The following is a 16,796-nucleotide window of genomic DNA, read 5'->3' on the forward strand; positions in this document are numbered from 1 at the left end:
ATAGGGAATGAGAAAAGGAAAAAATGTGAGAAGATATAGCATGGCTGAGAAATGAAAGAGTCGTAAAACCTTGAATATGAGGCTGTGGGTATATAGTGCAGATGTTTGGGCTTAATTCATTTTTGTTGTGTATGTATTCCCTAGCTTACTTATTTGTGGAAGATGAGTTGCTAGAATATGGAGTATATTGTTATCCTTTGTTTCTTTCATTGTTATTTCACCTGATAAAAAATAATCAAGGCAGACATTTTATCAAAAGCATTTCAAGTTCTGATCGTACATTTGTTTTTTTCCTAAATCATATATATGTTTCTCAATATCTGAAAAATATTGAGACAATAGTCATAGAATAAGTTGACTGGTTTTATTGGCTGTCATCTAATTCTCCTTTCAGATTCCTCTCTAATCCAAGCGAATACTTACATAGTACGCTTAGTCATAGCAACAAGGTGATTCAGCAATGAAGCCCCAAAGACTAATACTGGGGCAGTAGGTAAATTGGATCCAGATTTTTAATTATTGGGAAAAAAAGACTTAAAAAAGAAAGCATGCTACAGTGATGATATAATGCTATTATTGCATAGTGATGTTTAGGAGTTTGGCAATGGGTTAAATAGGCCAAGGCCATGAAGTTGTAAAAAATACAGGACAAAAAATAAAAATCAAAGATATAGAAAAGGGAGAATAGGCTCAAAATTCGGAAAATACATGATCTTTCTTCTTTCTTCTCTTTTTTGAAGCAAAGGCAATAAATGAGCAGGAAGAATGTCATTAGCAAATACACAAGAAGATGACCTTGAAATGCGAGTCTCAATTTTTTTAATTTAACATTCTTTTGTAATGAAAATGAAATGCTTATTGTTACTGCTAGACATTCCAATATTATCAAGTGCCTACATCTTATACATTTGTCAGTTTACACATTTTAGCTTTAAAAAATCTAAAGTCCTTTCTAGAGTTTTCTACCATACTTTCTTAGTTTTTAAACCATCCCTCTCACTGTAAAATTCTCTTCCAAACCTTTTGAGGTTACTAATAATATCCACCATTTATTTATCTCATATTGTCTACATTTCACTTTACATACATCATCTCACTTAAATATTATAACAATAAAAAGGGGATATTATTTCTACTTTGTAACTTCAGAAATTAAAATTAAAATTTTGTCCAAACTTACTAGCTATGGCAATAGTAAGGTGATGTGAATTTAGTCAAGTGACTTAATTTGTCTTCAGATCTATAAAGGTGAGCAATCTGATATGGTTATTGTGTTAATTGAAGTAATCTATATAATTACTTAGAACAGTGCCTGACAATAATAAGCACTTGTGTGAAGGAAGAAACATTCCTCTATCCTCGTGGCTCTTCTGGCTGTTATAATAATCAAGTAGACATGAGGCAGATTAGCAAAAGAAAATAACTAAATTTAATATATACATATGCATGAGACCCCACATATGTAAAAGAGTCAGAGACCCCACATGCACAAGAGGTTCAGAAATACAAAGGGAGGTCCAGATATATAAGACACCCTGAGCTAGAGATGAGATAAGGCACCTTGCAGGCTTCAAGTGGTCATTGCAAGCTGATAAGAAAGACAGAGGTTTAGTAAATAGAAGTTTACTGTGCCCGAAAGATAGGTCAAAAAAGGCTTTCTTTGGTAATGACTATGGGAAAAGGCCCTAATTCATGTTCTTGTAGGTAAAGTTACGGGCTGAAGGTTCTCTTTGAGCCTGTGGATAAAGTTGCCTTTAGCTCAAAACAATTTGTATACCACAGAGGCACATCTTGGGGTGACTCAGTCTGAAACTCCACTCAAACTTAATTTTCCACTATTACCATTTTGATTCTTTGTCTTTTGGGTTCTAATTATTTTAGCTAACTTATCTTGGCTTCTTATAAATTATTTAAGTTCTAAAATAAACAAGAAAACCTTCTAGGAAGTTATATTATTATTATTTAGGGTAACATAACATTTTATCTTTTTCACTTTTCAGACTCAGGAATGGGGTGTGGGGTCAGTTAAATTGACAGAAAAACTGCAATATGAATTCTCATATCCAAGCCTGTGTTTATTCTTCTGGACAGTTTCTTTTTTTCTAAGTAGTAATTCAACCTTGAAGATGTTAAAGAAATCCAAGCTAAGTATTCATTTTCAGCCCTTCCTATTTCCAGTTACCCCAAGAAACATGCTATAGGCAGAGAGGAGAGAGGGAGAAAGGGAGAGAGGAAGAGAGAGAGAGAGAGAGAGAGAGAGAGAGAGAGAGAGAGAGAGAGAGAGAGAGAGAGAGAGAGAGAGAGAGAGAGATGACTTTCTATTATTATCTGTTTTCAAGTTATTGTGCTATTTTCTATACTCTTCCTCACAGGCTATAAATTTTATTTTTTCCCTTAGAGAGATTTGGTGGGTGAGCCTGATCTCCAATACTGCCATCCTCACTCTCTCTCCCCACTCCAAAAACCTCAATTGAAAAATGACCCAACATTTGCCCTCCAAGCTCACAAGAGAGTCTTCCAGTCGTCTGCACCCTGCCAGTCTCCTCTCCTTTTGCAGGCTTTTAGAGGTTGCATAACTCCCTGGGGTATCTTACACGGAGCTACTGTACACCTGGCTCCTAGGTTAAGCGCCAAAGTACTTTGGATAAAGCGTGTATGGACCAATCTTGGACAACTTTTCTCTCTACCAGACTTTTCGCTTTCTCCCTTGGTCAAAACTAAAACCTGAAGTGGAGTAACCCGAGCCACGGAGAAAGTGACCGCAGCGTTGACAGTCATTGGGAGCATGCTAATTCCTCCTTGAGTCACAGGGTGGCCGATTTGCCCCCAACCCCCGGCTGGCTGGGTTTCGACAAAGCCTGGGTTCTCCGCCACCACCTCCTCCCCTTCCCCTCCCAGGGCGCGCTCCCGTCACCCACAAGGGCGCTCAGCAGCCGCGCCTCCCTTCCCCTCCCCGCCACCGCCTTCTCTTCCTCCATCTCTGGCTGTGGCCCGCGAGGACACGTCAGGGGACATAAATAAATAAATAATTTCATTCACCCGGTGGCAGCGAGGCGAACCGGCAGCGGCTAGGAGAGAACGGAGAGCTCCAGCGCCCACCCGGTGCCCGAGACCAGGTAAAGGACTCGCAGGTAGAACGGGAGGAGGAAGAGAAGGAGAGGCGCCCTCGGAGAGGAAGGCGAACGTGTGTCCCCACCCTGCCGCCCCGAGAACCGCACGCGTGTGTAAAAATTACTAGCAAGCCTGTGACAAACACGTCAAATGCAGTTTGCCAGTGGGCTCTTATATAAACCAACCAACCAAATAACAACAACAAAAAAGTCAAAGCTGCCTCCGAAGGAAAGCTAGTGTCATCCTGCCCGCGGACGGTGCGCGGGAGCTTCGGGGGGGGCGCACCAACAGCGAGCTGGGGGGGGGGGGGGTCGCGGGCGTCAGGGAGGGGCCAGTGATAGGTTCCGGGTGGAGGAGCGCAGCGCGTGCCAGCGTGCCTTCTTCCAGGAGGTGCTCACGTTCTGGCATTTTTGCAGGGAGACTCCTCTGATGCGGTGCTTCTTCCTCTCCTTGGCTCACGAGTCTCTCGGGGCTAGTTCCCGACTTGCGTGTCCCAGGTGCACTTCTCACTAGCATCCCTCCCTGGGCCCGAGAGCATCCGGTGGCCTGGTAGCCGCACAAGGTGGGGGCGAGGGTGGGGCTGGTGGTCAGAGTGTGCGTTGGGAGTGTCTTCTCTTTTAGCAGACTATCGGGGCTCGGAAAGGCTGGGAAGGGACGAAGTACCAGGGAGGTCCTCTTCCTTCTTTTTCGGTCCTCAGGTAGCATGGTGGTGTAGGAAGCGGATGGAAATGTGTGTGTTAGCAAGGTATGCACCCCGGCAGAAGGAGCGTGTGACTTCCAGAGGGCTTGCGTCCAGGGCTCACCCTGGGTTTCCTAGTTTGTTGTGCCACACTGGGGGCGCCAGGCGAGGCAGGTAGCGCGGAAGGCTGGAGGCGGTAGAGGTGCCAACTGCCTTCTCTCAGAGGATGTTCTTCCGCAGCTGCTTTCTCCACCTGCTTTTTCCACCTGCTTTTCCCCTTAACTTCTGCGAAAACGATCGCAGACTGGATTGGCAAGGAAGGTTGTGACCAAAGGCCAGTTTGCCGGTAGGGCTAGCAAGGTAGCAAGGACATTTTGTGGTTTAGGCCAAGGATATTAAAATCACACACACACACACACACACACACACACACACACACACACACACACAGGAAATGAAGAGCGGTTTCTCTACAAGTGTCTGCTTCCCTCTTTGCAAAAGTACTGAGTCGGCTGGGTTGAGTGAGAGTGGGCTGATCTAGTAGAAAAGCTAATATTTAGTCTTCTCTCTTCCTGGATCTAATAAGAGATGTATCAGAGGAATAAAATCATGCACAGTGATTTGGGTGATATGATTAAAGACTGGGCAGGAGAGAGGAGTGGGCACCATATATATACTCTCCTGGCACCCCGTGCTTTATGGCTCAACCAAAACTGAGCTCAAGAGGGCTGCAATGTGCCCGTCATTGAAACCACAAGTACTTAAGTATGCATTTGGGGGAGTGTGGCTGAAAAATTTGAGCAAGGTGACGCTTACTTAACCTTGGCGAAGCAATCCTAGCTCCACTTTCTGTTTCTGACATCGCATTTAAAGCATGTAAGTGATCGAGCAATTGAGTGATCTCAGTGAAAGGGAAACATTATTAATTTAAGCAACTCAATGTCTTGTATGGTAACTCATAAAGTCAAAAACTGATATTTGTGAAACTCGGATCAACAGTTTGGAATTTTAGGTTTTTTTTTTTTTCTTCAGGGAGTGTTTTAATAGTGGTAAGTAATCTGAAATTTAAACACTTCGTTTTCCAATGTCCAGTTAGTGCATCTTCCTATAAATGCTGAGTTTACTTCTAGCTGTGTATTTACTCTTTTATATTATCTGGCTTATATGTTTGGCCTTGAGCCTCCCTGAAGGGAAGGGCAGCAAAGTGACCTAAGCAAATCTCCTTTATCCAGAGTCATATTTTTGGATCATGAATCTGAAATAAAAGAAAATACTTTAAAAATTTCATTGCATATTTTTCCATTACCATTTAACCCCCTTATACCCCCTCCCCCCTGCAATCACCACACTGTTGTTCATGTCCATGAGTCTTTTTTCCTCAATCCCTTCACCTCCTACCCCCCCCACAATAGCTGTCATCCTGCTCTCCCATCTATGAGTCTGTCTTGTCTCTATTTCACTTGTTAGTTCAGTTTGTTCATAGATTCCACATATAAGTGAAATCATATGGTATTTTTCTCTGACTCATTTATTTCACTTAGAATAATGTTCTCCAGGTCCATCCATGCTGTCACAAACGGTAAAATTTTCTTCCTTTTTATGGGCAAGTAGTATTCCATTGTGTAAATGTCCCATAGCTGTTCTATCCACTCATTTATTGATGGACACTCGGGCTGTTTCCATATCTTGGTGATTGTAAGTAAGGCTGCAATGAACATAGAGGTGCTTATATTCTTTTGAATTAGTGTTTTGGGTTTCTTCAGGTATATGCCTAGAAGTGGGATTGCTGGGTCAAAAGGCAGATCCATTTTTAATTTTTTGAGGTATTTCCATACTGCTTTACATAGTAGTTGCACCAGTATGCATTCCTACCAACAGTACAAGAAAGTTCCTGCATTTGCTTTTAGATCCGTATTTATTCACCAATCTTTTTTTTTTTTTTAGATATTCATGTGGAAAAAAGTAACTAACTTTAGAGTTAGACTTAGATTTTAGGCTCAGTTCTGCATTTTGTAAGGTTGTGATTACTTAACAATCTCATCCTCAGGTTTTATTTTCCATAAAATTGGGTTGGTGGTACCTACCATGAAGTGCTATTGTGAGAAATAAAGTGTATGGAAAACACCTAAAATAGAGACTAGCTATTTTAAAACCCCTAGGACCATTCCATACACTACACTGTGCTTACCAAGATGAATGAGGTTGGAATTCTGCTGTCAAAAAATGCACATCTCGTAATCCAACTTTTCTTACACCCACCTGATATGCCTTCAACCAGTTTCCTTGTCAATGGAAGAGGCATTTAGTCCAAATAACTTGAAAGGGATTTAGCAGTCTAAGAAATGTTTGTAAGATCTGCTAATAGGCAAAATTGAGAAGGGTACCTTGATTTAGAAACCTCTACATTCAGCCCCATTCTTTTGCCCATTGAGAGTGTGACCTTGTTTAAATAGATTGAGAGGATTTTCTTCTAGCTAGGAGGAGAGGACACTCCTTCCCTGAAGATTATCTTTGCCAATAAATTGATTTCTACTTTTTGAGAGAAGAGCCTGAGCTGTAATATCCTCTGGACTTTGGACAGCCTAATCCACTCACTTTAAGAAGCTGAAGAATATAGTAATTATAATAGCATCTCTGTAATGCTCCCCATGCTCCAGGCATGGTGTTACTACTTTCTGTATACGTTAACCCTTTTATCCCCTAACCACCCTTTGAGGTTGGTTTGTCAAAGAAGAGAAATTTAGACACAGAACGTTAAGTAACTTGCTCAAATAGCACAGCTTGTTAAGTGGCTTAGCTGGGACAAGCATCTGGCCATCTTGCTTTAACCACTATGTGGTACAGTTTCTGCCTTGGGTGAAGCTGGATGAGGACAACCACTTCTCAGTTCTCCATTCCCAGTGCAGTATCTGTCAAATAATAGTTCTGAAATGATTACAGAAAAAAACAAAAGAAGGAAGGAGAGAGGGAAACAGAGGTGGAGGGAAGGAGGATGAGAGTGAGCCCACTTTCCTGTCCACTCCTCTACATCTGTTGGGAAGTCCCGCAGGCATCTTCCTGGTGAAAGAATAGTTGGGGTTCTTTTGAAGATTCCTTTGCCTTGTCCTGCATCTAGTCATCTAGTCACTTTGTGTGAGTTAGGAAAGTATTCTTTCTTTGGGATGACAACTTAGCAAAAGACACATATACCCAGTAAATATCACAAAGAAATATACTCAGTGTGGAACAAACAAATCAAAAAGGCCAGGTTATTTTCAGGGGTTCTGGGTTCAAATTCTAGTTAAGCCACTAGTTGACTTAGTTTTATGCAATGTGGAGTAATACTTGTACTGCTTTTCTGAATGACAGAGAAGATAACAAATGTAAGGTGTCTTCTACTCTACCTGACAAGTAAAATGGCATGAAATATTACTGTTGCTGGTGAAAGTGTGGTCCTTCAGTATCAGGAGAGAAAGCATTTTCAAAGACCCACAAGGGAAGATGAGGTCTGTGGTAACATTTATTTGGGTGCTTGATGCAAAATCAAAAGAGTGAACCTCCTGGGTTCCCAATGTCCCATTTCTGTCCATCCTGCCATTGAAAATCAGGTCCAGAAATAGGGCCAGTGTCCAGAGATCCTGTGCCATGTTAAAACTTAGTACATACAGTGCTGCAGTATCCAGGCCCACACAGTTAAGGAGAGAAAACACATGACAGCACAGGATGAATGTGGGTCACTGAGAAGGTGGGGTGCTTCTTTGTTCCCCTGGGGCTATAACAAGGAGCATTTTCAATCTAACCAATCAACTTTCCAAGCTTTTGCAGGCTTCTGATAGGCCCACCCCCCTGACAGATAGTCCCTTTCCCAGGCTAGACTAACAGGCCTTTATGGTCAAACACCTCCCCCTGAACCATTTTGACTTCTATTGGGCGTGTCCTTACCTCTCTCTTCATTGTTCTATCCCTTCCCTCAGTGATCTGTGGTGGGCTTGGGTGGGGAAAATGACTGGTGGTTTCCTGGGTGGGAATGTGAAGCTATAGTTTCCTGGTTAAACAAACAGGCTCAGTGTATGATTCCTTTGCTTTCTTTCCTTTATTAATATCTAGCTAACTATGGTAGCAAAAATAGTTATGTTATTTTATGTCCTTAATCCCCCTTCTTCCCCTATAATCCATCTCACAAACAAAAGTTCTCTCTCAGTTCCCTTATTTTGAAGTAATCTGTGTTCACCTGAATTTCATCTAACTTAAGCTGGATTTATCTTAAGCCAGTTGTTACATTTTACCTGGAATTACAATTATTTGGGTAGATGTTCTACCTCTCTTCCTAGGTGATATGGTCCTTGAGAGTAGAGACCAAGTATGTCTCATCTGGGAGCCCCTGTGGGAGAAAGGTATCTGGGGCATGACAGGACAGAGGGCTCTGAAATCTGGTCTATCTGGATTTTTATCATGGCTCTGCCAACTACTAGCTAGGACAAGTTGCTTAAATCTCTCTAAATTTTGGTTTATTCAAGTGCAAAAACTGTCTAAATCTGAGTTTAAGTTTCTTCATGTGTAAAAATAGGACCATAATCAATTTCATGTGTTGGTTGTATAGACCAAATAAGACAATGCCTGTGAAATAGCACTGTGTGGAGCACATACATAGAAATCACTCAATGCATGGTAGCTAGTGTTAGCTATTCAATATCTGACCTTATGTCTGTTAGATTGTCACGAGGATCACCAGATTATTCTTGTTAACTGATTTTTGGGGCCTTTTGAAGAGCAAGTTTCCCATTAGATGGTATAACAGTGATAGATTGCGTAATAAACCTTTAAATAGATTCTTCTAATCTGAGAGATCATCCTGATTTGTCACAGGCTTTCTTGACGCTATTTGGATCAAAGCTATTAAGAAATGTATTAAGAAACAACTGCACAAAGTTTTAGTAAATAATAGACCTTTTTTTAACTTCTGGAGAAAAAATTAGAGAAATCTTGATTTTCTCAATTGGTCCCCTAAATGGTGAACTCCAGTGCCTAGTCTACTTGCCACTTACAATCATAATATGAGAGAATAGCTGAGTATGGATCATTGTCAGCTATTAGGCCATTAGTAAACAAGAAGTTATATGCATTTAAGTATAAACTGTAATAATCAAGAACACTGCAGAAAAAAAAAAAACAAGTTAAACAAGTTTAACTATAATAAAACTAGTCCAATTAGACTGGGCTAATGGGTGTTTGGGTGCTCCAGACATATTCATAAACATATTAATAAGTATCAGTTTTAATAAGTAATTCATATTTTTAAAAAAATAATTTTCCAGTACTAATTCCAAACTATCTTGCAAATGTTCTCATTAATATCCATTGAATCCTAAATGAGTTCATAAAACTCTTACAGGACAGTTGAGTGACAGCTATAAAATGCTGGTGTAAGATATTTTTATTAAAAGTTTTGGGCAGTTAGAATAGTACCACAAAAATATTTATGTGTTTCAATTAGCTAAATTGGTGATGAATTTTTTTGTAATATTAGACATTAAGATAGAAATTTTCTATTGAAAATATTTAATATGAGTGGTAAATGCAAGAGAATGCAATTGTTTAGATTAATAAAGAGCTATATAAATTGTTGGTATTTTTTAGAGAGCACTTTATTTCAAACATTGGCTGTTTCCTCACCTAATAATAAAATGAAATGTATTCTTAATTATCTATACCCCTTCTCACCTTCTGATTAGAGCTAATATGTGGAATAATTATAATTTATTTTTTAGAAAAGCTTCCCTACTAAGTAATTTATTTCAAGACCTATTTCTTTTCAAACTAGATTAGGTAGGAATAAACATTAAAATAAAAGATAAGCATTTGCTTTAAAAGCTTCTTAGGGATGAACTATATTATTGATATTTACCTTATTTTAAAATTGATTCTTCAAAATTTCAGAACCTGAAGTTTTATTGATTTTTCTCAAATATACCAGAGTCCATTTAGTGATAAACTGCATCATGTGAAAGTGTTTCTCACGGGTGACACTGTTGTTATTTTCGGCAGACACCCCTTCATTGTGGGGGAATGCATGACTCTTGTTACAGGACTTTGGTTGTCTATGGCCCCCTTTACCCCTTATGCTGATAGCTTCCCCTCAGGTATTGTCATTACCTAAAATGCCCCTCCATTTACATTTAATCCGTGGAAGAACAGTACTAGCTGTGGTTGAAAACTACTGTCCGATAAGATCAAATGGAGAATGTTTAAGGAAATTATCGTCGAGATTGGAGTATCTTCAAATAATAAATTGTTTTGCTTTTCCTTCAAAGGATAATAAAAAAATAATCTCATGAAAATACTTTGACTCGAAGCAGTAAGGTCTTTCTAGTAGGGTATATATAACTATTAACATTTAATAATTAGATTATCATGGATCTCTTAGATGCCATATCTTCATTTGTTTTAAACTGTCAACAGCCTTTGGCAATATTAGCACCTGCTGCTTCTCAGGCTCTTCTTTCCGCTTCTCTGCCCTCTGTGCTCTCCTCTTACTTTTCTGACTGCTCATCTGCAGCTTGTTTGGCTCTCCTTTCACCTCCTACTCCCTGAAGGATGTGTTCCTCAATTTCTGTTTTGAATTTTGCTTTTGTGTATATCCTATCGATTGGCAAAACTCATCCTTTCTTGGCCTCGACTTTCACCTCAGTAGGAATAACTCCTAAGTCATTATCTTCAGCCTTGACCTTCACATAATCTCTAGGCTGACCTTTCCAAATGCCTTGCCGGACAGCTAGCTCCCCTTTACAGTGGTGAACACCGACAACACCCTGTGGGCTCTTCTGAACTTTATGGGTCTTCTTTCTTTCTGCTGCCCCCCTTGATTTTATCGGTCTTATTATTTTATATCATTCTAGCCTAGAAGGTTTTGAGACTCCTCTTACAGTCAGTTGCTAAGGCTTGACATTGGCATATCCGGAGCTTCCTCTTTTCTGATGCTGCCACACAGCCAGGGACTTTTGAAATGTTTTCTAGAGTCATGCTGTAGTCTCTTAGAGGGTCTTCTCACTGCTAGCCTCTTGCTGTACATGTTAATTCTGTATGTGCCACCAGATACTCTAACTGAAGTACTTCTCCCTTACCTACATGTAAATAACACTTTGGTGACTCCCGTTACCTTGGTCTCAGGGCCAACATTTCAGTCCTTGTTATTCCAAAAAGCTTTTTCAGGCTCATCGCCTACTGCCCGTGTACTCAAGTCAAATCGATCTCTCCCCTCTGCCTCATTCGTATTCATGCCATTGTACCTTTGGTCATACTGTTCTTTTATCTTAAAATGGTCTACCTTCTTACTATTTCCATATCTAACTTTAATCTCATCTTCAAGCTGAGTTTAAACACCACCTTCAAATTCCCTCTGAAAGCCCCTGGATAGGAAGAAGAAGCTTTTCTAAAATATCAGGAGCATTTGTAATCTGTCTTATTTGTTTTAAATATTATAATTGCATTTATATAAGTCTTCAGTTTCTTCATATACTACAAATTTCTGGATGTCAGAAATATCAATGTATTCATATTTGTGGATTATGGCATTTCAAGGAACTTAGAGGACACGCATTTCCACTTTTATGTATTGTTTCTTCAGTATCTTCAATAAACAACCACCTATTGTTTACCTGAAGCGTGAACATTGAGGCAGCCTGTTCTTTTTAAGCCAGTTACAACTGTGACTCAGTTCTCATTGCTTCTATGCAGGGTCCTTACTCAGCTTCCTGGGACCACATGAAATCCCCTTCTGAGGTTATTGACAGCCTGTACATATAGGGTGACAGCTCACATGTCTGTTTCCTCTATTAACCTAACACATTCTACTTTTCTACCTGTCCTTTATAGGCCCTGTTTAAGCTCTTTTTAAGATGGCTATGTTTTTAGAGGCATTCAAGTTTAAGAAAGCCTAGAAATGCACAGAATAGTTCATGATGAAAATGATTGTTTATGAGTAAAAATGTTTGAACTGCTATTCATAGCTCAACTAGCCATCAAGGTGTGTAGAGGATCCACCTGTGGAAGAACCCATTGTTATCTCATGGCCGAACATTTTCTCTCTGTGGTCCTCATTTTAAAGAATGAAACAATTAATAAACCACTGAAAGGAAGGAAGGAAAAAATGCTAAATTTTTGTTACAATTAGAAATTAGCCACTCAGTAAAATTATCCACCTTTGTAGATAAATATCATAACCAGGAAAACAACGAATAGGCCATGCGTACATCTATGTGTACAAGAAATGAGTTTATAAATACTGGACCAAAGAAGAGGCTATTAGGTAAAGCTTTGGAGATATCACTTGAGTAAAACTAGCTTGCCTTTATTGAATACTTTAATATATGAAGCATCCTTTTATGTGTTTATTTTGCATGTTTTAATTAATTTAATCTTTAAACCTTATGACCCTCATTTTGCCCATGAGGGGATTAGGGCACAGAAGTTTAAATATCTTGCCCAAGGTTATGCATCAGTGGAGGGATCTGGATTTGAACCTATCTACCACAATATACATTTTCAATATTACTATTTTAAAATGTTTAGTTAGTGATGCAGTGGATTTTAAGAGATTCCAGAGGAAGGAGGTTTAATAACTTAAAAAAAAAAAAAAAAGGCTAGTCAGCTATAATGAGTTTCTATCTGTTAAAGTATAGAGTCAGCAGAATGATAAGGCTTTTTGTTTAGAATATACATCTGGAACCAGACTAGGAAGCTTAGAGGAAATAATGACCTCTTGTCACAGATTGTGAACTTAGAGAGGCTGAAGAACCAGTAGGGACTGAAAAATAACTCCAGAATAGGATCCACACAGCACTGGTTGCAAGGTGGTAGAGGTAGAGTGTGCTTGGTGAGGTGGGACTCCTGTGGAAACTCCAGGCTGTGGGTGTGGGTGCATGCACAGAGCAGGGTCTGGTGAATTATCATGGAGGTATATCTGTAGTGAAGTGGGATTTTAAATAAAATCCCTGACATATTTCAAGCCAGTGAATAGAATTCTTGAATAACTATTTATTCACACACTGTGCTCCAAACACCATTTTATTTTATTTTTAAATTACAGTTTGCATTCAATATTATTTTATATAAGTTTTAGGTTTATAACATTGTGGTTAGACAATCATATACTTTACAAAGTATTGCCCCCAATATTACTATAACCCACCTGGCACCATACCTAGTTATTACAATATTACTGACTGTAGCACCTATGTAATATTTCACATCCTTGTGATTATTCTGTAACTACCAATTTGTACTTAATCTCTTTACCTTTCTCACCCAGTCCCCTAATTCTCCTTACTTCTGGCAACCATCAGTCTGTTCTCTGTATCTGAGTCTGTTTCACTTTTATTCATTTATTTTGCTGTTTAGATTCTACATATTAGTGAAATTATGTGGTATTGGTATTTCTTTGCCTGACATTTCACTTAGCATAACACCATCTAGGTTCATCCGTGCTATCACAAATGATAAGATTTTATTCTTTTTTATGGCTGAGTAATATTCCATTATATATATACAGTGTACAAATTTTTAATCATTTATTGATGGGCACTTCGGCTGCTTCCATATCTTGCACATGCTCTTTCAAATTAGTGTCCAGGTATCATTTTAGATGTTAGAGAGGTGGCTGGGAATAACACAGGCAAGTTCCTTTTAGTCTTGAGTCATACAAGTAATAAACATATTCTTCAAGCAAGGATAAGCAATCTTTGTTCTTGAGTTAGCTTTTTGCAGATATCCAATGCCATCAAATGTCTGTCCCTTTTGTTAGTTCCATCTTTTCCTTTTTCCTCCATCTCCACATCACAGGCTGGATCGGAGACTTTGTAGATAGATAAAACTCATAGGTATTTTGACTTATTAATGTATAAATTGTTTAACCAAAATAAAAATATGTAACATTTGGGGGCCCCAATGTCTTCATTTAAAAAAATGTAAACAATAAAGCCTGTATCATGGGGTTGTTGTTGAAGAGCAAATAAATAATGTCAGTACTGATAAATGGTAATCCAATTATTTTACTTATTTTTACTATGTGTGTTTTTGACATAGCCTTTTTATTCTTGAGGAATTCTCTTCTGTGCACAAGTGTTTGTGTTATAATATTGCTGTTCACAGCCTAAACCAATCAGGAGATTTATGAAGCAACAACAGCAGAAATTCATTGACTTTATAGTAATATGTCTCTTCCCAATAGGAACAAAACTCTGGTTTTGGGCACATTCAAGCACTGATATTAATACCACAAAAACATTTATGTGCTGAATTTTTTATTTAGCCACAAAGTTACTAATGTTAATTGGGACTACATCCCAAGGGAATTTTAAGGTGGGCATTCCTTACTATGCACTTAGTTACAGTAGTGCACAGAAATACATTTAAAAACTACCACAAAGAAAGAAACAACAATCATTCTATTATGATTTAGAGATATGTGTACATACTGAGACATAAAATGTATGCCAACATAATTATTGATACCATTTGCATGCTTCCTTTGTGCTTGATCTCTTATATACAGTAGTTCTAATCCTTGTTATTGCCATGCAAGATATATTATGTTCATTGCAGAGAGAATAAAGACTCAGCAAGATGAGGCTGTCCACTAGAGAATGCCGAATCACTGTTTCAGTAGATGTTTTGATGCAGGTAAGATACTAATGACAACTAGACCTTACTCCCATATCTTAATTTAAGTCAGTCAATAGTTAAGCATTATTTTATGAAGTACTCTGCATAGAGACATGAAAAAATATACATGTCATCTTTCCTGACCTTCTGAGGACACTGTAACTTCAGAGATATACTCTATGTATGTGTTATTTAAAGGTCAATACAGAATGGGATTTCGTCGAATTAAATGGTAAAAACCAGCAATCTTCTATAATAGAGGCTGACAAAATATAGCCCCTAGACCATATTCAGCCAGTAGCCTGTTTTACAAATAAAGTTTTCCTGGAATACAGTCACCAATATATTCTGTGGCTGCTTTCCAGCTGCAGGGCACAGTTGAGTAGCTGTGACTAAGCCTGCAAGGCCTAAAATACTCTGGCATTTTGGATAATAATATTTATTGATTTCTGCTCTATTATTTCAGAAGAGGGAGATTTTACTATATGGTAGAGGAATCAAAGAAGGCATTGGTGAACAAAGTGAAAATGTTTTGGAGCTGAAGTATAGGTAATATATAAAATGAGAGGAAGAGATGACCATTCTAAGTGCCACAAAACTCAGAAGCAAAAGCAAACACAAGGATAAATATGAAAGTCTGCTTAAGTATAAGAATCATATCACCATGTATGATTCATATAATATTTTAGCCACTTGCCTATGAGTGTATTTTTGTAAGTATTTATATAGTACAGTGACTCCTCAACTTGAGACATTTGAATCAATTGGTGAACCACTTAAAAATAAGGTTTTTGTTTTACTCTATGATCAGTGATACTAAAGTATAGTCCATGTGGAAAATAACTGGTCTAGAATATTTACTAATTGGATTAAAATGATTACTTCCTATAGAGGACAGAGAATATATACTTTTGTCTCTCATGTTGTTTCTGCTTTCATAAAATGCATGCATGCTGGACATACACCAATATTTTTTTGCTAATAACTTTTACAATAAAATAAATACTAGATGTTGAGCACAACTAAGTGACAGCACTGTGTCAAGAGATTTTATGGCTTATTTCATTAAAAACTTAAAATAGTTCAATGAGATAGATGTTATTATTTATCATAGAGAATACTAGTATCAGATTGAAAAATAATTGACATAAGACTATAATACTAGTAATTAGATTCTTTTCATTCAATATGACTAAGAAATTGACACTTAAAAAGAGAAACTTGTGGAGCTAAGATATAGATAGAAATGGACTTTCAGAAATTTAATTAAAAAAATGAATTTGCACTCTCCCTTGCAGGAGCATGGCTCCATCTTTCTTCCCCCACATGCATGCATCTCCTAAACTCTAAGGGACCTCACAAGACTTGCAACCAGGGGAGCAATGGGCAGTGGTCACTCGTCCAGTGCTAAACCCCTAGACCTGTGCACAAGCAAGGCCGCCTTTTCTCTTACTCTCCAGTGAGCTGACAGCTGCCCCGCCTTGGCTTACTTCTTTTCTATAATATTTCTAGAGAGCCAAAGCAGCCCTGGCTAGACTCTGTCCTGTTGCTTTTTTTATCCTGAAGTCTCCCTTGTTTCACTGTCCCTGGCTTTAATAAACATACTCAAAATCAAAAAGAAAAAAAAAGAGAAGAATTTGCCAATTTGTTCTATGTAACTCAGTTCTTTTCTATTAAAAACATTGTGCCAAATTTTTATGGAAGTTGAGCCTGCTTTCACTACAAATGCTTCTACAAATTTTTATTAAAAATACTGACATTTTATTTGATGAGAAGTGTATCTTTTCTGTCTGCTTCCTTTCTGTTTTTGTCACATTCTGTCCACAACTCTTCTTTCTTTTCCTTGCTTGTAAACATTTAGTTGTTTGTATTATCCACCTTTCCCTTCATTTTCCTAATATTTATATAGGTCCCAGTTTCTTATTGCAAAGTCTCTTCAATGTGGCAGTAAAGTTATTGAATGCATTTTCCTAAAGGGATGGCCTCTTTCAGGAGAAAAACAAAGTATCAATGCAAGTTAATACCAGTTTCTTTTTCTGAACTTAAAAAGCAGCAGGTACTGCAGAAATATTTGCATATCACTAATTGATATAACAGAATAATAAGTAGATAGGGAAAGGTGAATGATTCAGAAGAAGCCTCAGGGAGTGTAAGAAACTGTAAGTCCCTCCCCAGTGGGCCACATTAGCATCTCTGTGGAGTGTAATCTGGCCACTTGTGCCTCAGGGAAAATATTAATTACACATGGTAATGGTAATGGCCTGCTAGCAGAGGATATTACTTCCTGTTTTGTCATTAATTTCTAAGCAATATGTACACTAATCTAAGAAAAATAATACTGCAGTAAGGAGACATGAACATTTTTGTT

General features: G+C 38.3%; 1 protein-coding gene across 6 annotated transcripts in view; it reads left to right on the forward strand.

The window, feature by feature from the left end:
- Nucleotides 1–2,964: 2,964 nt before the first annotated feature.
- SLC16A7 (solute carrier family 16 member 7) overlaps nucleotides 2,965–16,796 on the forward strand; it is a 160,549-nt gene continuing 146,717 nt past the window's right edge. For 5 of the 6 annotated variants that reach the window (XM_090273538.1, XM_090273537.1, XM_090273540.1 and 2 more), the window contains exon 1: nucleotides 2,965–3,116. The gene's annotated coding sequence lies outside the window, so the exon portion shown is untranslated. Of the gene's footprint in view, nucleotides 3,117–14,368; nucleotides 14,447–16,796 lie in introns of all 6 variants that reach the window. The other variant, XM_090273539.1, reaches the window with a different exon arrangement.

This window comes from Furipterus horrens, unplaced genomic scaffold (assembly GCF_987537825.1).
Source record: "Furipterus horrens unplaced genomic scaffold, mFurHor1.1.pri manual_scaffold_4, whole genome shotgun sequence".
Classification (NCBI taxonomy): Eukaryota; Metazoa; Chordata; class Mammalia; order Chiroptera; family Furipteridae; genus Furipterus; species Furipterus horrens.